Consider the following 20,103-nt stretch of genomic DNA (forward strand, 5'->3'; position numbering starts at 1 on the left):
TGAGGTACCGTTTTTCTCGTAAGACTTTGGGGAACGCGGGGTGGGTGGAAATTTGTGGATCCACGCAGATTCCGGAACTTTCCACGACCGAAATGTGTGGAAAATGGTTTTTTTTTGCCAATTTTTTAGGTTTGCAAGGGATTCTGGGTAACAGACCCTGGTGGGAGGCAGTCAAGTCACCCCATCCTGGATTCCCCTGGGTGTCTAGTTTTCAAAAATGTATAGGTTTGCTAGGTTTCCCCAGGTGCCCGCAGAGCTAGGGTTCAAAAACTACAGCTAGTCATTTTTCCAAAAAAGGGTCATTTTTCACTGCGAAATTGAGGTGTGACCAGGTTGCGTTTTGCGCCGTTTCCTGTCGCGGGCACTAGGCCGATCCACACAAGTGAGGTACCGTTTTTCTCGTAAGACTTTGGGGAACGCGGGGTGGGTGGAAATTTGTGGATCCACGCAGATTCCGGAACTTTCCACGACCGAAATGTGTGGAAAATGTGTTTTTTTTGCCAATTTTTTAGGTTTGCAAGGAATTCTGGGTAACAGACCCTGGTGGGAGGCAGTCAAGTCACCCCATCCTGGATTCCCCTGGGTGTCTAGTTTTCAAAAATGTATAGGTTTGCTAGGTTTCCCCAGGTGCCCGCAGAGCTAGGGTTCAAAAACTACAGCTAGTCATTTTTCCAAAAAAGGGTCATTTTTCACTGCGAAATTGAGGTGTGACCAGGTTGCGTTTTGCGCCGTTTCCTGTCGCGGGCACTAGGCCGAGCCACACAAGTGAGGTACCGTTTTTCTCGTAAGACTTTGGGGAACGCGGGGTGGGTGGAAATTTGTGGATCCACGCAGATTCCGGAACTTTCCACGACCGAAATGTGGGGAAAATGTGTTTTTTTTGCCAATTTTTTAGGTTTGCAAGGGATTCTGGGTAACAGACCCTGGTGGGAGGCAGTCAAGTCACCCCATCCTGGATTCCCCTGGGTGTCTAGTTTTCAAAAATGTATAGGTTTGCTAGGTTTCCCCAGGTGCCCGCAGAGCTAGGGTTCAAAAACTACAGCTAGTCATTTTTCCAAAAAAGGGTCATTTTTCACTGCGAAATTGAGGTGTGACCAGGTTGCGTTTTGCGCCGTTTCCTGTCGCGGGCACTAGGCCGAGCCACACAAGTGAGGTACCGTTTTTCTCGTAAGACTTTGGGGAACGCGGGGTGGGTGGAAATTTGTGGATCCACGCAGATTCCGGAACTTTCCACGACCGAAATGTGGGGAAAATGTGTTTTTTTTGCCAATTTTTTAGGTTTGCAAGGGATTCTGGGTAACAGACCCTGGTGGGAGGCAGTCAAGTCACCCCATCCTGGATTCCCCTGGGTGTCTAGTTTTCAAAAATGTATAGGTTTGCTAGGTTTCCCCAGGTGCCCGCAGAGCTAGGGTTCAAAAACTACAGCTAGTCATTTTTCCAAAAAAGGGTCATTTTTCACTGCGAAATTGAGGTGTGACCAGGTTGCGTTTTGCGCCGTTTCCTGTCGCGGGCACTAGGCCGATCCACACAAGTGAGGTACCGTTTTTCTCGTAAGACTTTGGGGAACGCGGGGTGGGTGGAAATTTGTGGATCCACGCAGATTCCGGAACTTTCCACGACCGAAATGTGTGGAAAATGTGGTTTTTTTGCCAATTTTTTAGGTTTGCAAGGGATTCTGGGTAACAGACCCTGGTGGGAGGCAGTCAAGTCACCCCATCCTGGATTCCCCTGGTTGTCTACTTTTCAAAAATGTATAGGTTTGCTAGGTTTCCCAAGGTGCCCGCAGAGCTAGGGTTCAAAAACTAGAGCTAGGCACTTTGCAAAAAAAGGGTAATTTTGCATTGTGAAAATGTGGTGTGACCACGTTGCGTTTTGCGCCGTTTCCTGTCGTGGGCACTATGCCTACCCACACAAGTGAGGTACCATTTTTATCGGGAGACTTAGGGTAATTCAGATTTGTAAAGGAACTGCTATTATATATTGACTTTACATGCATTTCTGCTTTCCAAATGAAAGATATTGTGTAAAAAAGAAGTCATTCTAAAAAATGACTGATAATTCTCATGCTAGTATGAGTATTCCCAATTTCAGAAATGTGCAAATATCTACTGTTTCTAAACTCTATATTTTGTTCCCAAATCAGAAATACATAGGTGTCTTTCATACCGTTTTTTCCATGTACACTTTTTTACAGAATAATTACTATATACCCGATACATAATAAAAAACCATTGCAAGTTACTACTCAGTTTTTGGCTCTGGGTTCGTCGGGTTCTTGGTGAACCTACAAGTCCTATATATCCCCACAACCAGTAATGTCCAGCGGATGCAACGGTAAATTGCTTTCAAAGAGCTGTCATAATTAGAAGAAGTTACAGGTGAAAACGTTGACACAAAAGGCTGTTTTTTTCAACTGAATTTCAATTTATACTACATTTAACTGTTTGTTTCTATAACAAAACCTTGATGGATCTACACAAATGACCCCTTGCTGAATTCAGAATGTTGTCTTCTTTTCAAAAATGTATAGCTTTCCAGGATCCACTATTGCTTTTGTACCCATTTCAGCCACTAACTGGAAGGAGGTCAAAAGCACAAAAAATTGCAAAAATAGGCTATGTCCCAGAAAAATGCCAAAACTGTGTAAAAAATGTTGAATTTCTATCAAAAGTCAAGTATCCCCGAAAAGCTGGGAAAATGGTGATTTCAACCCCACAAACCTTTTTTTGATAACATTTGCAGGGAAAAACCCAGATGCTTTCATTTGCAGCCCGTTTTTCCAATTTTTCCAAAAAAACCCAAAATTTTGCTGTATTTTGGCTCTTTTCTGAGACCCCTCCAGGGGAACCCACAAACCCTGGGTACCTTTAGAATCCCCATGATGTTGGAAGAAAAGGACGCAAATTTGGCGTGGCTACCTAATGCGGTCAAAAAGTTACAGGGGCCTAAGCGCGCACTACCCCAAATAGCCAAAAAAAGGCCTGGCACAGGAGGGGGAAAAGGCCTGGCAGCGAAGGGGTTAACTTGTTGAAATAATGCAATCAACCTTATTCTCAAACTACATTTAAATCAATTTTTTGAAGTAACACACTCACCTTTTTCATAGAACAAACATATTTTTTTTCCAGGAATCCACTCTCCAGAAACCTGAAACAAATCTTGAAAAAACTTGTTTAAGGCATCCATTCTCCCTAATCCTAAAAGAAAATTTTAATTAACTTCTTGAAATACTAAAAAAAATATTATCCTCAAACTACATTTAAATCAATTTTTTGAAGTAACACTCTCACCTTTTTCATAAAACTAACATATATTTTTTTTCAGGAATCCACTCTCCAGAAACCTAAAACTAATCTTAAAAAACTTCTTTCAGGCACCCAATCTTCCTAATCCTAAACGAAACTTTTAATTAACTTGTTGAAATAATTCAATCACATTTATCCTCAAACTACTTTTAAATCAATTTTTTCAAGTAACACTCTCACCTTTTTCATAGAACAAACATATTTTTTTTTCAGGAATCCACTCTCCAGAAACCTGAAACAAATCTTGAAAAAACTTGTTTAAGGCATCCATTCTCCCTAATCCTAAAAGAAAAATTTAATTAACTTCTTGAAATACTAAAATAAATCTTATCCTCAAACTACATTTAAATCAATTTTTTGAAGTAACACTCTCACCTTTTTCATAAAACTAACATATAATTTTTTTTTCAGGAATCCGCTCTCCAGAAACCTGAAATAAATCTTGAAAAAACTTGTTTAAGGCATCCATTCTCCCTAATCCTAAAAGAACATTTTAATTAACTTCTTGAAATACTAAAATAAATCTTATCCTCAAACTACATTTAAATCAATTTTTTGAAGTAACACTCTCACCTTTTTCATAAAACTAACATATATTTTTTTTCAGGAATCCACTCTCCAGAAACCTTAAACTAATCTTAAAAAACTTCTTTCAGGCATCCAATCTTCCTAATCCTAAACGAAAATTTAAATTAACTTGTTGAAATTATTCAATCACATTTATCCTCAAACTACTTTTAAATCAATTTTTTCAAGTAACACTCTCACCTTTTTCATAGAACAAACATATTTTTTTTTCAGGAATCCACTCTCCAGAAACCTGAAACAAATCTTGAAAAAACTTGTTTAAGGCATCCATTCTCCCTAATCCTAAAAGAAAATGTTAATTAACTGCTTGAAATACTAAAAAAAATCTTATCCTCAAACTACATTTAAATCAATTTTTTGAAGTAACACTCTCACCTTTTTCATAAAATTAACATATATTTTTTTTCAGGAATCCACTCTCCACAAACCTAAAACTAATCTTAAAAAACTTATTTCAAGCATTCCAATCTTCCTAATACTGAACGAAAATTTTAATTAACTTGTTGAAATATTTCAATCACATTTATCCTCAAACTACGTTTAAATCAATTTTTTGAAGTAACACTCTCACCTTTTTCATAGAACAAACATATTTTTTTTTCAGGAATCCTCTCTCCAGAAACCTGAAACAAATCTTGAAAAAACTTGTTAAAGGCATCCATTCTCCCTAATCCTAAAAGAACATTTTAATTAACTTTTTGAAATACTAAAAAAAATCTTATCCTCAAACTACATTTAAATCAATTTTTTGAAGTAATACTCTCACCTTTTTCATAAAACTAACATATATTTTTTTCAGGAATCCACTCTCCAGAAACCTAAAACTAATCTTAAAAAACTTATTTCAAGCATTCCAATCTTCCTAATCCTAAACGAAAATTTTAATTAACTTGTTGAAATAATTCAATCACATTTATCCTCAAACTACGTTTAAATCAATTTTTTGAAGTAACACTCTCACCTTTTTCATAGAACAAACATATTTTTTTTTCAGGAATCCACTCTCCATAAACTTGAAACAAATCTTGAAAAAACTTGTTTAAGGCATCCATTCTCCCTAATCCTAAAAGAAAATTTTAATTAACTTCTTGAAATACTAAAATAAATCTTATCCTCAAACTACATTTAAATCAATTTTTTGAAGTAACACTCTCACCTTTTTCATAAAACTAAGATATATTTTTTTTCAGGAATCCACTCTCCAGAAACCTAAAACTAATCTTAAAAAACTTCTTTCAGGCATCCAATCTTCCTAATCCTAAACGAAAATTTTAATTAACTTGTTGAAATAATTCAATCACATTTATCCTCAAACTACTTTTAAATCAATTTTTTCAAGTAACACTCTCACCTTTTTCATAGAACAAACATATTTTTTTTTCAGGAATCCACTCTCCAGAAACCTGAAACAAATCTTGAAAAAACTTGTTTAAGGCATCCATTCTCCCTAATCCTAAAAGAAAATTTTAATTAACTTCTTGAAATACTAAAATAAATCTTATCCTCAAACTACATTTAAATCAATTTTTTGAAGTAACACTCTCACCTTTTTCATAAAACTAACATATATTTTTTTTCAGGAATCCGCTCTCCAGAAACCTGAAACAAATCTTGAAAAAACTTGTTTAAGGCATCCATTCTCCCTAATCCTAAAAGAACATTTTAATTAACTTCTTGAAATACTAAAATAAATCTTATCCTCAAACTATATTTAAATCAATTTTTTGAAGTAACACTCGCACCTTTTTCATTAAACTAACATATATTTTTTTTCAGGAATCCACTCTCCAGAAACCTAAAACTAATCTAAAAAAACTTCTTTCAGGCATCCAATCTTCCTAATCCTAAACGAAAATTGTAATTAACTTGTTGAAATAATTCAATCACATTTATCCTCAAACTACTTTTAAATCAATTTTTTGAAGTAACACTCTCACCTTTTTCATAGAACAAACTTTTTTTTTTTTCAGGAATCCACTCTCCATAAACCTGAAACTAATCTTGAAAAAACTTGTGTAAGGCATCCATTCTCCCTAATCCTAAAAGAAAATTTTAATTAACTTGTTGAAATAATGCAATCAACCTTATTCTCAAACTACATTTAAATCAATTTTTTGAAGTAACACACTCACCTTTTTCATAGAACAAACATATTTTTTTTTCAGGAATCCACTCTCCAGAAACCTGAAACAAATCTTGAAAAAACTTGTTTAAGGCATCCATTCTCCCTAATCCTAAAAGAAAATTTTAATTAACTTCTTGAAATACTAAAAAAAATCTTATCCTCAAACTACATTTAAATCAATTTTTTGAAGTAACACTCTCACCTTTTTCATAAAACTAACATATATTTTTTTTCAGGAATCCACTCTCCAGAAACCTAAAACTAATCTTAAAAAACTTCTTTCAGGTACCCAATCTTCCTAATCCTAAACGAAAATTTTAATTAACTTGTTGAAATAATTCAATCACATTTATCCTCAAACTACTTTTAAATCAATTTTTTCAAGTAACACTCTCACCTTTTTCATAGAACAAACATATTTTTTTTTCAGGAATCCACTCTCCAGAAACCTGAAACAAATCTTGAAAAAACTTGTTTAAGGCATCCATTCTCCCTAATCCTAAAAGAAAATTTTAATTAACTTCTTGAAATACTAAAATAAATCTTATCCTCAAACTACATTTAAATCAATTTTTTGAAGTAACACTCTCACCTTTTTCATAAAACTAAGATATATTTTTTTTCAGGAATCCACTCTCCAGAAACCTAAAACTAATCTTAAAAAACTTCTTTCAGGCATCCAATCTTCCTAATCCTAAACGAAAATTTTAATTAACTTGTTGAAATAATTCAATCACATTTATCCTCAAACTACTTTTAAATCAATTTTTTCAAGTAACACTCTCACCTTTTTCATAGAACAAACATATTTTTTTTTCAGGAATCCACTCTCCAGAAACCTGAAACAAATCTTGAAAAAACTTGTTTAAGGCATCCATTCTCCCTAATCCTAATAGAAAATTTTAATTAACTTCTTGAAATACTAAAATAAATCTTATCCTCAAACTACATTTAAATCAATTTTTTGAAGTAACACTCTCACCTTTTTCATAAAACTAAGATATATTTTTTTTCAGGAATCCACTCTCCAGAAACCTAAAACTAATCTTAAAAAACTTCTTTCAGGCATCCAATCTTCCTAATCCTAAACGAAAATTTTAATTAACTTGTTGAAATTATTCAATCACATTTATCCTCAAACTACTTTTAAATCAATTTTTTCAAGTAACACTCTCACCTTTTTCATAGAACAAACATATTTTTTTTTCAGGAATCCACTCTCCAGAAACCTGAAACAAATCTTGAAAAAACTTGTTTAAGGCATCCATTCTCCCTAATCCTAAAAGAAAATCTTAATTAACTGCTTGAAATACTAAAAAAAATCTTATCCTCAAACTACATTTAAATCAATTTTTTGAAGTAACACTCTCACCTTTTTCATAAAATTAACATATATTTTTTTTCAGGAATCCACTCTCCACAAACCTAAAACTAATCTTAAAAAACTTATTTCAAGCATTCCAATCTTCCTAATACTAAACGAAAATTTTAATTAACTTGTTGAAATATTTCAATCACATTTATCCTCAAACTACGTTTAAATCAATTTTTTGAAGTAACACTCTCACCTTTTTCATAGAACAAACATATTTTTTTTTCAGGAATCCTCTCTCCAGAAACCTGAAACAAATCTTGAAAAAACTTGTTAAAGGCATCCATTCTCCCTAATCCTAAAAGAACATTTTAATTAACTTTTTGAAATACTAAAAAAAATCTTATCCTCAAACTACATTTAAATCAATTTTTTGAAGTAACACTCTCACCTTTTTCATAAAACTAACAAATATTTTTTTCAGGAATCCACTCTCCAGAAACCTAAAACTAATCTTAAAACACTTATTTCAAGCATTCCAATCTTCCTAATCCTAAACGAAAATTTTAATTAACTTGTTGAAATAATTCAATCACATTTATCCTCAAACTACGTTTAAATCAATTTTTTGAAGTAACACTCTCACCTTTTTCATAGAACAAACATATTTTTTTTTCAGGAATCCACTCTCCATAAACTTGAAACAAATCTTGAAAAAACTTGTTTAAGGCATCCATTCTCCCTAATCCTAAAAGAAAATTTTAATTAACTTCTTGAAATACTAAAATAAATCTTATCCTCAAACTACATTTAAATCAATTTTTTGAAGTAACACTCTCACCTTTTTCATAAAACTAAGATATATTTTTTTTCAGGAATCCACTCTCCAGAAACCTAAAACTAATCTTAAAAAACTTCTTTCAGGCATCCAATCTTCCTAATCCTAAACGAAAATTTTAATTAACTTGTTGAAATAATTAAATCACATTTATCCTCAAACTACTTTTAAATCAATTTTTTCAAGTAACACTCTCACCTTTTTCATAGAACAAACATATTTTTTTTTCAGGAATCCACTCTCCAGAAACCTGAAACAAATCTTGAAAAAACTTGTTTAAGGCATCCATTCTCCCTAATCCTAAAAGAAAATTTTAATTAACTTCTTGAAATACTAAAATAAATCTTATCCTCAAACTACATTTAAATCAATTTTTTGAAGTAACACTCTCACCTTTTTCATAAAACTGACATATATTTTTTTTCAGGAATCCGCTCTCTAGAAACCTGAAACAAATCTTGAAAAAACTTGTTTAAGGCATCCATTCTCCCTAATCCTAAAAGAACATTTTAATTAACTTCTTGAAATACTAAAATAAATCTTATCCTCAAACTACATTTAAATCAATTTTTTGAAGTAACACTCGCACCTTTTTCATTAAACTAACATATATTTTTTTTCAGGAATCCACTCTCAGAAACCTAAAACTAATCTAAAAAAACTTCTTTCAGGCATCCAATCTTCCTAATCCTAAACGAAAATTGTAATTAACTTGTTGAAATAATTCAATCACATTTATCCTCAAACCACTTTTAAATCAATTTTTTGAAGTAACACTCTCACCTTTTTCATAGAACAAACTTATTTTTTTTTCAGGAATCCACTCTCCATAAACCTGAAACTAATCTTGAAAAAACTTGTGTAAGGCATCCATTCTCCCTAATCCTAAACGAAAATTGTAATTAACTTGTTGAAATAATGCAATCAATCTTATTCTCAAACTACATTTAAATCAATTTTTTGAAGTAACACACTCACCTTTTTCATAGAACAAACATATTTTTTTTTCAGGAATCCACTCTCCAGAAACCTGAAACAAATCTTGAAAAAACTTGTTTAAGGCATCCATTCTCCCTAATCCTAAAAGAAAATTTTAATTAACTTCTTGAAATACTAAAAAAAATCTTATCCTCAAACTACATTTAAATCAATTTTTTGAAGTAACACTCTCACCTTTTTCATAAAACTAAGATATATTTTTTTTCAGGAATCCACTCTCCAGAAACCTAAAACTAATCTTAAAAAACTTCTTTCAGGCATCCAATCTTCCTAATCCTAAACGAAAATTTTAATTAACTTGTTGAAATAATTCAATCACATTTATCCTCAAACTACTTTTAAATCAATTTTTTCAAGTAACACTCTCACCTTTTTCATAGAACAAACATATTTTTTTTTCAGGAATCCACTCTCCAGAAACCTAAAACAAATCTTGAAAAAACTTGTTTAAGGCATCCATTCTCCCTAATCCTAATAGAAAATTTTAATTAACTTCTTGAAATACTACAATAAATCTTATCCTCAAACTACATTTAAATCAATTTTTTGAAGTAACACTCTCACCTTTTTCATAAAACTAAGATATATTTTTTTTCAGGAATCCACTCTCCAGAAACCTAAAACTAATCTTAAAAAACTTCTTTCAGGCATCCAATCTTCCTAATCCTAAACGAAAATTTTAATTAACTTGTTGAAATTATTCAATCACCTTTATCCTCAAACTACTTTTAAATCAATTTTTTCAAGTAAGACTCTCACCTTTTTCATAGAACAAACATATTTTTTTTTCAGGAATCCACTCTCCAGAAACCTGAAACAAATCTTGAAAAAACTTGTTTAAGGCATCCATTCTCCCTAATCCTAAAAGAAAATGTTAATTAACTGCTTGAAATACTAAAAAAAATCTTATCCTCAAACTACATTTAAATCAATTTTTTGAAGTAACACTCTCACCTTTTTCATAAAATTAACATATATTTTTTTTCAGGAATCCACTCTCCACAAACCTAAAACTAATCTTAAAAAACTTATTTCAAGCATTCCAATCTTCCTAATACTAAACGAAAATTTTAATTAACTTGTTGAAATATTTCAATCACATTTATCCTCAAACTATGTTTAAATCAATTTTTTGAAGTAACACTCTCACCTTTTTCATAAAACTAAGATATATTTTTTTTCAGGAATCCACTCTCCAGAAACCTAAAACTAATCTTAAAAAACTTCTTTCAGGCATCCAATCTTCCTAATCCTAAACGAAAATTTTAATTAACTTGTTGAAATTATTCAATCACCTTTATCCTCAAACTACTTTTAAATCAATTTTTTCAAGTAAGACTCTCACCTTTTTCATAGAACAAACATATTTTTTTTTCAGGAATCCACTCTCCAGAAACCTGAAACAAATCTTGAAAAAACTTGTTTAAGGCATCCATTCTCCCTAATCCTAAAAGAAAATGTTAATTAACTGCTTGAAATACTAAAAAAAATCTTATCCTCAAACTACATTTAAATCAATTTTTTGAAGTAACACTCTCACCTTTTTCATAAAATTAACATATATTTTTTTTCAGGAATCCACTCTCCACAAACCTAAAACTAATCTTAAAAAACTTATTTCAAGCATTCCAATCTTCCTAATACTAAACGAAAATTTTAATTAACTTGTTGAAATATTTCAATCACATTTATCCTCAAACTATGTTTAAATCAATTTTTTGAAGTAACACTCTCACCTTTTTCATAGAACAAACATATTTTTTTTTCAGGAATCCTCTCTCCAGAAACCTGAAACAAATCTTGAAAAAACTTGTTAAAGGCATCCATTCTCCCTAATCCTAAAAGAACATTTTAATTAACTTTTTGAAATACTAAAAAAAATCTTATCCTCAAACTACATTTAAATCAATTTTTTGAAGTAACACTCTCACCTTTTTCATAAAACTAACAAATATTTTTTTCAGGAATCCACTCTCCAGAAACCTAAAACTAATCTTAAAACACTTATTTCAAGCATTCCAATCTTCCTAATCCTAAACGAAAATTTTAATTAACTTGTTGAAATAATTCAATCACATTTATCCTCAAACTACGTTTAAATCAATTTTTTGAAGTAACACTCTCACCTTTTTCATAAAATTAACATATATTTTTTTTCAGGAATCCACTCTCCACAAACCTAAAACTAATCTTAAAAAACTTATTTCAAGCATTCCAATCTTCCTAATACTAAACGAAAATTTTAATTAACTTGTTGAAATATTTCAATCACATTTATCCTCAAACTACGTTTAAATCAATTTTTTGAAGTAACACTCTCACCTTTTTCATAGAACAAACATATTTTTTTTTCAGGAATCCACTCTCCATAAACTTGAAACAAATCTTGAAAAAACTTGTTTAAGGCATCCATTCTCCCTAATCCTAAAAGAAAATTTTAATTAACTTCTTGAAATACTAAAATAAATCTTATCCTCAAACTACATTTAAATCAATTTTTTGAAGTAACACTCTCACCTTTTTCATAAAACTAAGATATATTTTTTTTCAGGAATCCACTCTCCAGAAACCTAAAACTAATCTTAAAAAACTTCTTTCAGGCACCCAATCTTCCTAATCCTAAACGAAAATTTTAATTAACTTGTTGAAATAATTCAATCACATTTATCCTCAAACTACTTTTAAATCAATTTTTTCAAGTAACACTCTCACCTTTTTCATAGAACAAACATATTTTTTTTTCAGGAATCCACTCTCCAGAAACCTGAAACAAATCTTGAAAAAACTTGTTTAAGGCATCCATTCTCCCTAATCCTAAAAGAAAATTTGAATTAACTTCTTGAAATACTAAAATAAATCTTATCCTCAAACTACATTTAAATCAATTTTTAGAAGTAACACTCTCACCTTTTTCATAAAACTAACATATAGTTTTTTTCAGGAATCCGCTCTCCAGAAACCTGAAACAAATCTTGAAAAAACTTGTTTAAGGCATCCATTCTCCCTAATCCTAAAAGAACATTTTAATTAACTTCTTGAAATACTAAAATAAATCTTATCCTCAAACTACATTTAAATCAATTTTTTGAAGTAACACTCTCACCTTTTTCATAAAACTAACATATATTTTTTTTCAGGAATCCACTCTCCAGAAACCTTAAACTAATCTTAAAAAACTTATTTCAGGCATCCAATCTTCCTAATCCTAAACGAAAATTTTAATTAACTTGTTGAAATTATTCAATCACATTTATCCTCAAACTACTTTTAAATCAATTTTTTCAAGTAACACTCTCACCTTTTTCATAGAACAAACATATTTTTTTTTCAGGAATCCACTCTCCAGAAACCTGAAACAAATCTTGAAAAAACTTGTTTAAGGCATCCATTCTCCCTAATCCTAAAAGAAAATGTTAATTAACTGCTTGAAATACTAAAAAAAATCTTATCCTCAAACTACATTTAAATCAATTTTTTGAAGTAACACTCTCACCTTTTTCATAAAACTAACATATATTTTTTTTCAGGAATCCACTCTCCACAAACCTAAAACTAATCTTAAAAAACTTATTTCAAGCATTCCAATCTTCCTAATACTAAACGAAAATTTTAATTAACTTGTTGAAATATTTCAATCACATTTATCCTCAAACTACGTTTAAATCAATTTTTTGAAGTAACACTCTCACCTTTTTCATAGAACAAACATATTTTTTTTTCAGGAATCCACTCTCCATATACTTGAACCAAATCTTGAAAAAACTTGTTTAAGGCATCCATTCTCCCTAATCCTAAAAGAAAATTTTAATTAACTTCTTGAAATACTAAAATAAATCTTATCCTCAAACTACATTTAAATCAATTTTTTGAAGTAACACTCTCACCTTTTTCATAAAACTAAGATATATTGTTTTTCAGGAATCCACTCTCCAGAAACCTAAAACTAATCTTAAAAAACTTCTTTCAGGCATCCAATCTTCCTAATCCTAAACGAAAATTTTAATTAACTTGTTGAAATAATTCAATCACATTTATCCTCAAACTACTTTTAAATCAATTTTTTCAAGTAACACTCTCACCTTTTTCATAGAACAAACATATTTTTTTTTCAGGAATCCACTCTCCAGAAACCTGAAACAAATCTTGAAAAAACTTGTTTAAGGCATCCATTCTCCCTAATCCTAAAAGAAAATTTTAATTAACTTCTTGAAATACTAAAATAAATCTTATCCTCAAACTACATTTAAATGAATTTTTTGAAGTAACACTCTCACCTTTTTCATAAAACTAACATATATTTTTTTTCAGGAATCCGCTCTCCAGAAACCTGAAACAAATCTTGAAAAAACTTGTTTAAGGCATCCATTCTCCCTAATCCTAAAAGAACATTTTAATTAACTTCTTGAAATACTAAAATAAATCTTATCCTCAAACTACATTTAAATCAATTTTTTGAAGTAACACTCTCACCTTTTTCATAAAACTAAGATATATTTTTTTTCAGGAATCCACTCTCCAGAAACCTAAAACTAATCTTAAAAAACTTCTTTCAGGCATCCAATCTTCCTAATCCTAAACGAAAATTTTAATTAACTTGTTGAAATAATTCAATCACATTTATCCTCAAACTACTTTTAAATCAATTTTTTCAAGTAACACTCTCACCTTTTTCATAGAACAAACATATTTTTTTTTCAGGAATCCACTCTCCAGAAACCTGAAACTAATCTTGAAAAAACTTGTGTAAGGCATCCATTCTCCCTAATCCTAAAAGAAAATTTTAATTAACTTGTTGAAATAATGCAATCAACCTTATTCTCAAACTACATTTAAATCAATTTTTTGAAGTAACACACTCACCTTTTTCATAAAACGAACATATTTCTTTTTTCAGGAATCCACTCTCCAGAAACCTTAAACTAATCTTAAAAAACTTCTTTCAGGCATCCAATCTTCCTAATCCTAAACGAAAATTTTAATTAACTTGTTGAAATTATTCAATCACATTTATCCTCAAACTACTTTTAAATCAATTTTTTCAAGTAACACTCTCACCTTTTTCATAGAACAAACATATTTTTTTTTCAGGAATCCACTCTCCAGAAACCTGAAACAAATCTTGAAAAAACTTGTTTAAGGCATCCATTCTCCCTAACCCTAAAAGAAAATGTTAATTAACTGCTTGAAATACTAAAAAAAATCTTATCCTCAAACTACATTTAAATCAATTTTTTGAAGTAACACTCTCACCTTTTTCATAAAACTAACATATATTTTTTTTCAGGAATCCACTCTCCACAAACCTAAAACTAATCTTAAAAAACTTATTTCAAGCATTCCAATCTTCCTAATACTAAACGAAAATTTTAATTAACTTGTTGAAATATTTCAATCACATTTATCCTCAAACCACGTTTAAATCAATTTTTTGAAGTAACACTCTCACCTTTTTCATAGAACAAACATATTTTTTTTTCAGGAATCCACTCTCCATATACTTGAACCAAATCTTGAAAAAACTTGTTTAAGGCATCCATTCTCCCTAATCCTAAAAGAACATTTTAATTAACTTCTTGAAATACTAAAATAAATCTTATCCTCAAACTACATTTAAATCAATTTTTTGAAGTAACACTCGCACCTTTTTCATTAAACTAACATATATTTTTTTTCAGGAATCCACTCTCCAGAAACCTAAAACTAATCTAAAAAAACTTCTTTCAGGCATCCAATCTTCCTAATCCTAAACGAAAATTTTAATTAACTTGTTGAAATATTTCAATCACATTTATCCTCAAACTACGTTTAAATCAATTTTTTGAAGTAACACTCTCACCTTTTTCATAGAACAAACATATTTTTTTTTCAGGAATCCACTCTCCATATACTTGAACCAAATCTTGAAAAAACTTGTTTAAGGCATCCATTCTCCCTAATCCTAAAAGAAAATTTTAATTAACTTCTTGAAATACTAAAATAAATCTTATCCTCAAACTACATTTAAATCAATTTTTTGAAGTAACACTCTCACCTTTTTCATAAAACTAAGATATATTGTTTTTCAGGAATCCACTCTCCAGAAACCTAAAACTAATCTTAAAAAACTTCTTTCAGGCATCCAATCTTCCTAATCCTAAACGTAATTTTAATTAACTTGTTGAAATAATTCAATCACATTTATCCTCAAACTACTTTTAAATCAATTTTTTCAAGTAACACTCTCACCTTTTTCATAGAACAAACATATTTTTTTTTCAGGAATCCACTCTCCAGAAACCTGAAACAAATCTTGAAAAAACTTGTTTAAGGCATCCATTCTCCCTAATCCTAAAAGAAAATTTTAATTAACTTCTTGAAATACTAAAATAAATCTTATCCTCAAACTACATTTAAATCAATTTTTTGAAGTAACACTCGCACCTTTTTCATTAAACTAACATATATTTTTTTTCAGGAATCCACTCTCCAGAAACCTAAAACTAATCTAAAAAAACTTCTTTCAGGCATCCAATCTTCCTAATCCTAAACGAAAATTTTAATTAACTTGTTGAAATAATTCAATCACATTTATCCTCAAACTACTTTTAAATCAATTTTTTGAAGTAACACTCTCACCTTTTTCATAGAACAAACTTATTTTTTTTTCAGGAATCCACTCTCCATAAACCTGAAACTAATCTTGAAAAAACTTGTGTAAGGCATCCATTCTCCCTAATCCTAAAAGAAAATTTTAATTAACTTGTTGAAATAATGCAATCAACCTTATTCTCAAACTACATTTAAATCAATTTTTTGAAGTAACACACTCACCTTTTTCATAAAACGAACATATTTCTTTTTTCAGGAATCCACTCTCCAGAAACCTTAAACTAATCTTAAAAAACTTCTTTCAGGCATCCAATCTTCCTAATCCTAAACGAAAATTTTAATTAACTTGTTGAAATTATTCAATCACATTTATCCTCAAACTACTTTTAAATCAATTTTTTCAAGTAACACTCTCACCTTTTTCATAGAACAAACATATTTTTTTTTCAGGAATCCACTCTCCAGAAACCTGAAACAAATCTTGAAAAAACTTGTTTAAGGCATCCATTCTCCCTAATCCTAAAAGAAAATTTGAATTAACTTCTTGAAATACTAAAATAAATCTTATCCTCAAACTACATTTAAATCAATTTTTAGAAGTAACACTCTCACCTTTTTCATAAAACTAACATATAGTTTTTTTCAGGAATCCGCTCTCCAGAAACCTGAAACAAATCTTGAAAAAACTTGTTTAAGGCATCCATTCTCCCTAATCCTAAAAGAACATTTTAATTAACTTCTTGAAATACTAAAATAAATCTTATCCTCAAACTACATTTAAATCAATTTTTTGAAGTAACACTCTCACCTTTTTCATAAAACTAACATATATTTTTTTTCAGGAATCCACTCTCCAGAAACCTTAAACTAATCTTAAAAAACTTCTTTCAGGCATCCAATCTTCCTAATCCTAAACGAAAATTTTAATTAACTTGTTGAAATTATTCAATCACATTTATCCTCAAACTACTTTTAAATCAATTTTTTCAAGTAACACTCTCACCTTTTTCATAGAACAAACATATTTTTTTTTCAGGAATCCACTCTCCAGAAACCTGAAACAAATCTTGAAAAAACTTGTTTAAGGCATCCATTCTCCCTAATCCTAAAAGAAAATGTTAATTAACTGCTTGAAATACTAAAAAAAATCTTATCCTCAAACTACATTTAAATCAATTTTTTGAAGTAACACTCTCACCTTTTTCATAAAACTAACATATATTTTTTTTCAGGAATCCACTCTCCACAAACCTAAAACTAATCTTAAAAAACTTATTTCAAGCATTCCAATCTTCCTAATACTAAACGAAAATTTTAATTAACTTGTTGAAATATTTCAATCACATTTATCCTCAAACTACGTTTAAATCAATTTTTTGAAGTAACACTCTCACCTTTTTCATAGAACAAACATATTTTTTTTTCAGGAATCCACTCTCCATATACTTGAACCAAATCTTGAAAAAACTTGTTTAAGGCATCCATTCTCCCTAATCCTAAAAGAAAATTTTAATTAACTTCTTGAAATACTAAAATAAATCTTATCCTCAAACTACATTTAAATCAATTTTTTGAAGTAACACTCTCACCTTTTTCATAAAACTAAGATATATTGTTTTTCAGGAATCCACTCTCCAGAAACCTAAAACTAATCTTAAAAAACTTCTTTCAGGCATCCAATCTTCCTAATCCTAAACGAAAATTTTAATTAACTTGTTGAAATAATTCAATCACATTTATCCTCAAACTACTTTTAAATCAATTTTTTCAAGTAACACTCTCACCTTTTTCATAGAACAAACATATTTTTTTTTCAGGAATCCACTCTCCAGAAACCTGAAACAAATCTTGAAAAAACTTGTTTAAGGCATCCATTCTCCCTAATCCTAAAAGAAAATTTTAATTAACTTCTTGAAATACTAAAATAAATCTTATCCTCAAACTACATTTAAATGAATTTTTTGAAGTAACACTCTCACCTTTTTCATAAAACTAACATATATTTTTTTTCAGGAATCCGCTCTCCAGAAACCTGAAACAAATCTTGAAAAAACTTGTTTAAGGCATCCATTCTCCCTAATCCTAAAAGAACATTTTAATTAACTTCTTGAAATACTAAAATAAATCTTATCCTCAAACTACATTTAAATCAATTTTTTGAAGTAACACTCGCACCTTTTTCATTAAACTAACATATATTTTTTTTCAGGAATCCACTCTCCAGAAACCTAAAACTAATCTAAAAAAACTTCTTTCAGGCATCCAATCTTCCTAATCCTAAACGAAAATTTTAATTAACTTGTTGAAATAATTCAATCACATTTATCCTCAAACTACTTTTAAATCAATTTTTTGAAGTAACACTCTCACCTTTTTCATAGAACAAACTTATTTTTTTTTCAGGAATCCACTCTCCATAAACCTGAAACTAATCTTGAAAAAACTTGTGTAAGGCATCCATTCTCCCTAATCCTAAAAGAAAATTTTAATTAACTTGTTGAAATAATGCAATCAACCTTATTCTCAAACTACATTTAAATCAATTTTTTGAAGTAACACACTCACCTTTTTCATAAAACGAACATATTTCTTTTTTCAGGAATCCACTCTCCAGAAACCTTAAACTAATCTTAAAAAACTTCTTTCAGGCATCCAATCTTCCTAATCCTAAACGAAAATTTTAATTAACTTGTTGAAATTATTCAATCACATTTATCCTCAAACTACTTTTAAATCAATTTTTTCAAGTAACACTCTCACCTTTTTCATAGAACAAACATATTTTTTTTTCAGGAATCCACTCTCCAAAAACCTGAAACAAATCTTGAAAAAACTTGTTTAAGGCATCCATTCTCCCTAACCCTAAAAGAAAATGTTAATTAACTGCTTGAAATACTAAAAAAAATCTTATCCTCAAACTACATTTAAATCAATTTTTTGAAGTAACACTCTCACCTTTTTCATAAAACTAACATATATTTTTTTTCAGGAATCCACTCTCCACAAACCTAAAACTAATCTTAAAAAACTTATTTCAAGCATTCCAATCTTCCTAATACTAAACGAAAATTTTAATTAACTTGTTGAAATATTTCAATCACATTTATCCTCAAACCACGTTTAAATCAATTTTTTGAAGTAACACTCTCACCTTTTTCATAGAACAAACATATTTTTTTTTCAGGAATCCACTCTCCATATACTTGAACCAAATCTTGAAAAAACTTGTTTAAGGCATCCATTCTCCCTAATCCTAAAAGAACATTTTAATTAACTTCTTGAAATACTAAAATAAATCTTATCCTCAAACTACATTTAAATCAATTTTTTGAAGTAACACTCGCACCTTTTTCATTAAACTAACATATATTTTTTTTCAGGAATCCACTCTCCAGAAACCTAAAACTAATCTAAAAAAACTTCTTTCAGGCATCCAATCTTCCTAATCCTAAACGAAAATTTTAATTAACTTGTTGAAATATTTCAATCACATTTATCCTCAAACTACGTTTAAATCAATTTTTTGAAGTAACACTCTCACCTTTTTCATAGAACAAACATATTTTTTTTTCAGGAATCCACTCTCCATATACTTGAACCAAATCTTGAAAAAACTTGTTTAAGGCATCCATTCTCCCTAATCCTAAAAGAAAATTTTAATTAACTTCTTGAAATACTAAAATAAATCTTATCCTCAAACTACATTTAAATCAATTTTTTGAAGTAACACTCTCACCTTTTTCATAAAACTAAGATATATTGTTTTTCAGGAATCCACTCTCCAGAAACCTAAAACTAATCTTAAAAAACTTCTTTCAGGCATCCAATCTTCCTAATCCTAAACGTAATTTTAATTAACTTGTTGAAATAATTCAATCACATTTATCCTCAAACTACTTTTAAATCAATTTTTTCAAGTAACACTCTCACCTTTTTCATAGAACAAACATATTTTTTTTTCAGGAATCCACTCTCCAGAAACCTGAAACAAATCTTGAAAAAACTTGTTTAAGGCATCCATTCTCCCTAATCCTAAAAGAAAATTTTAATTAACTTCTTGAAATACTAAAATAAATCTTATCCTCAAACTACATTTAAATCAATTTTTTGAAGTAACACTCGCACCTTTTTCATTAAACTAACATATATTTTTTTTCAGGAATCCACTCTCCAGAAACCTAAAACTAATCTAAAAAAACTTCTTTCAGGCATCCAATCTTCCTAATCCTAAACGAAAATTTTAATTAACTTGTTGAAATAATTCAATCACATTTATCCTCAAACTACTTTTAAATCAATTTTTTGAAGTAACACTCTCACCTTTTTCATAGAACAAACTTATTTTTTT

Source organism: Triturus cristatus, chromosome 3_1 (assembly GCF_964204655.1).
Source record: "Triturus cristatus chromosome 3_1, aTriCri1.1, whole genome shotgun sequence".
In the NCBI taxonomy this organism is placed as follows: domain Eukaryota; kingdom Metazoa; phylum Chordata; class Amphibia; order Caudata; family Salamandridae; genus Triturus; species Triturus cristatus.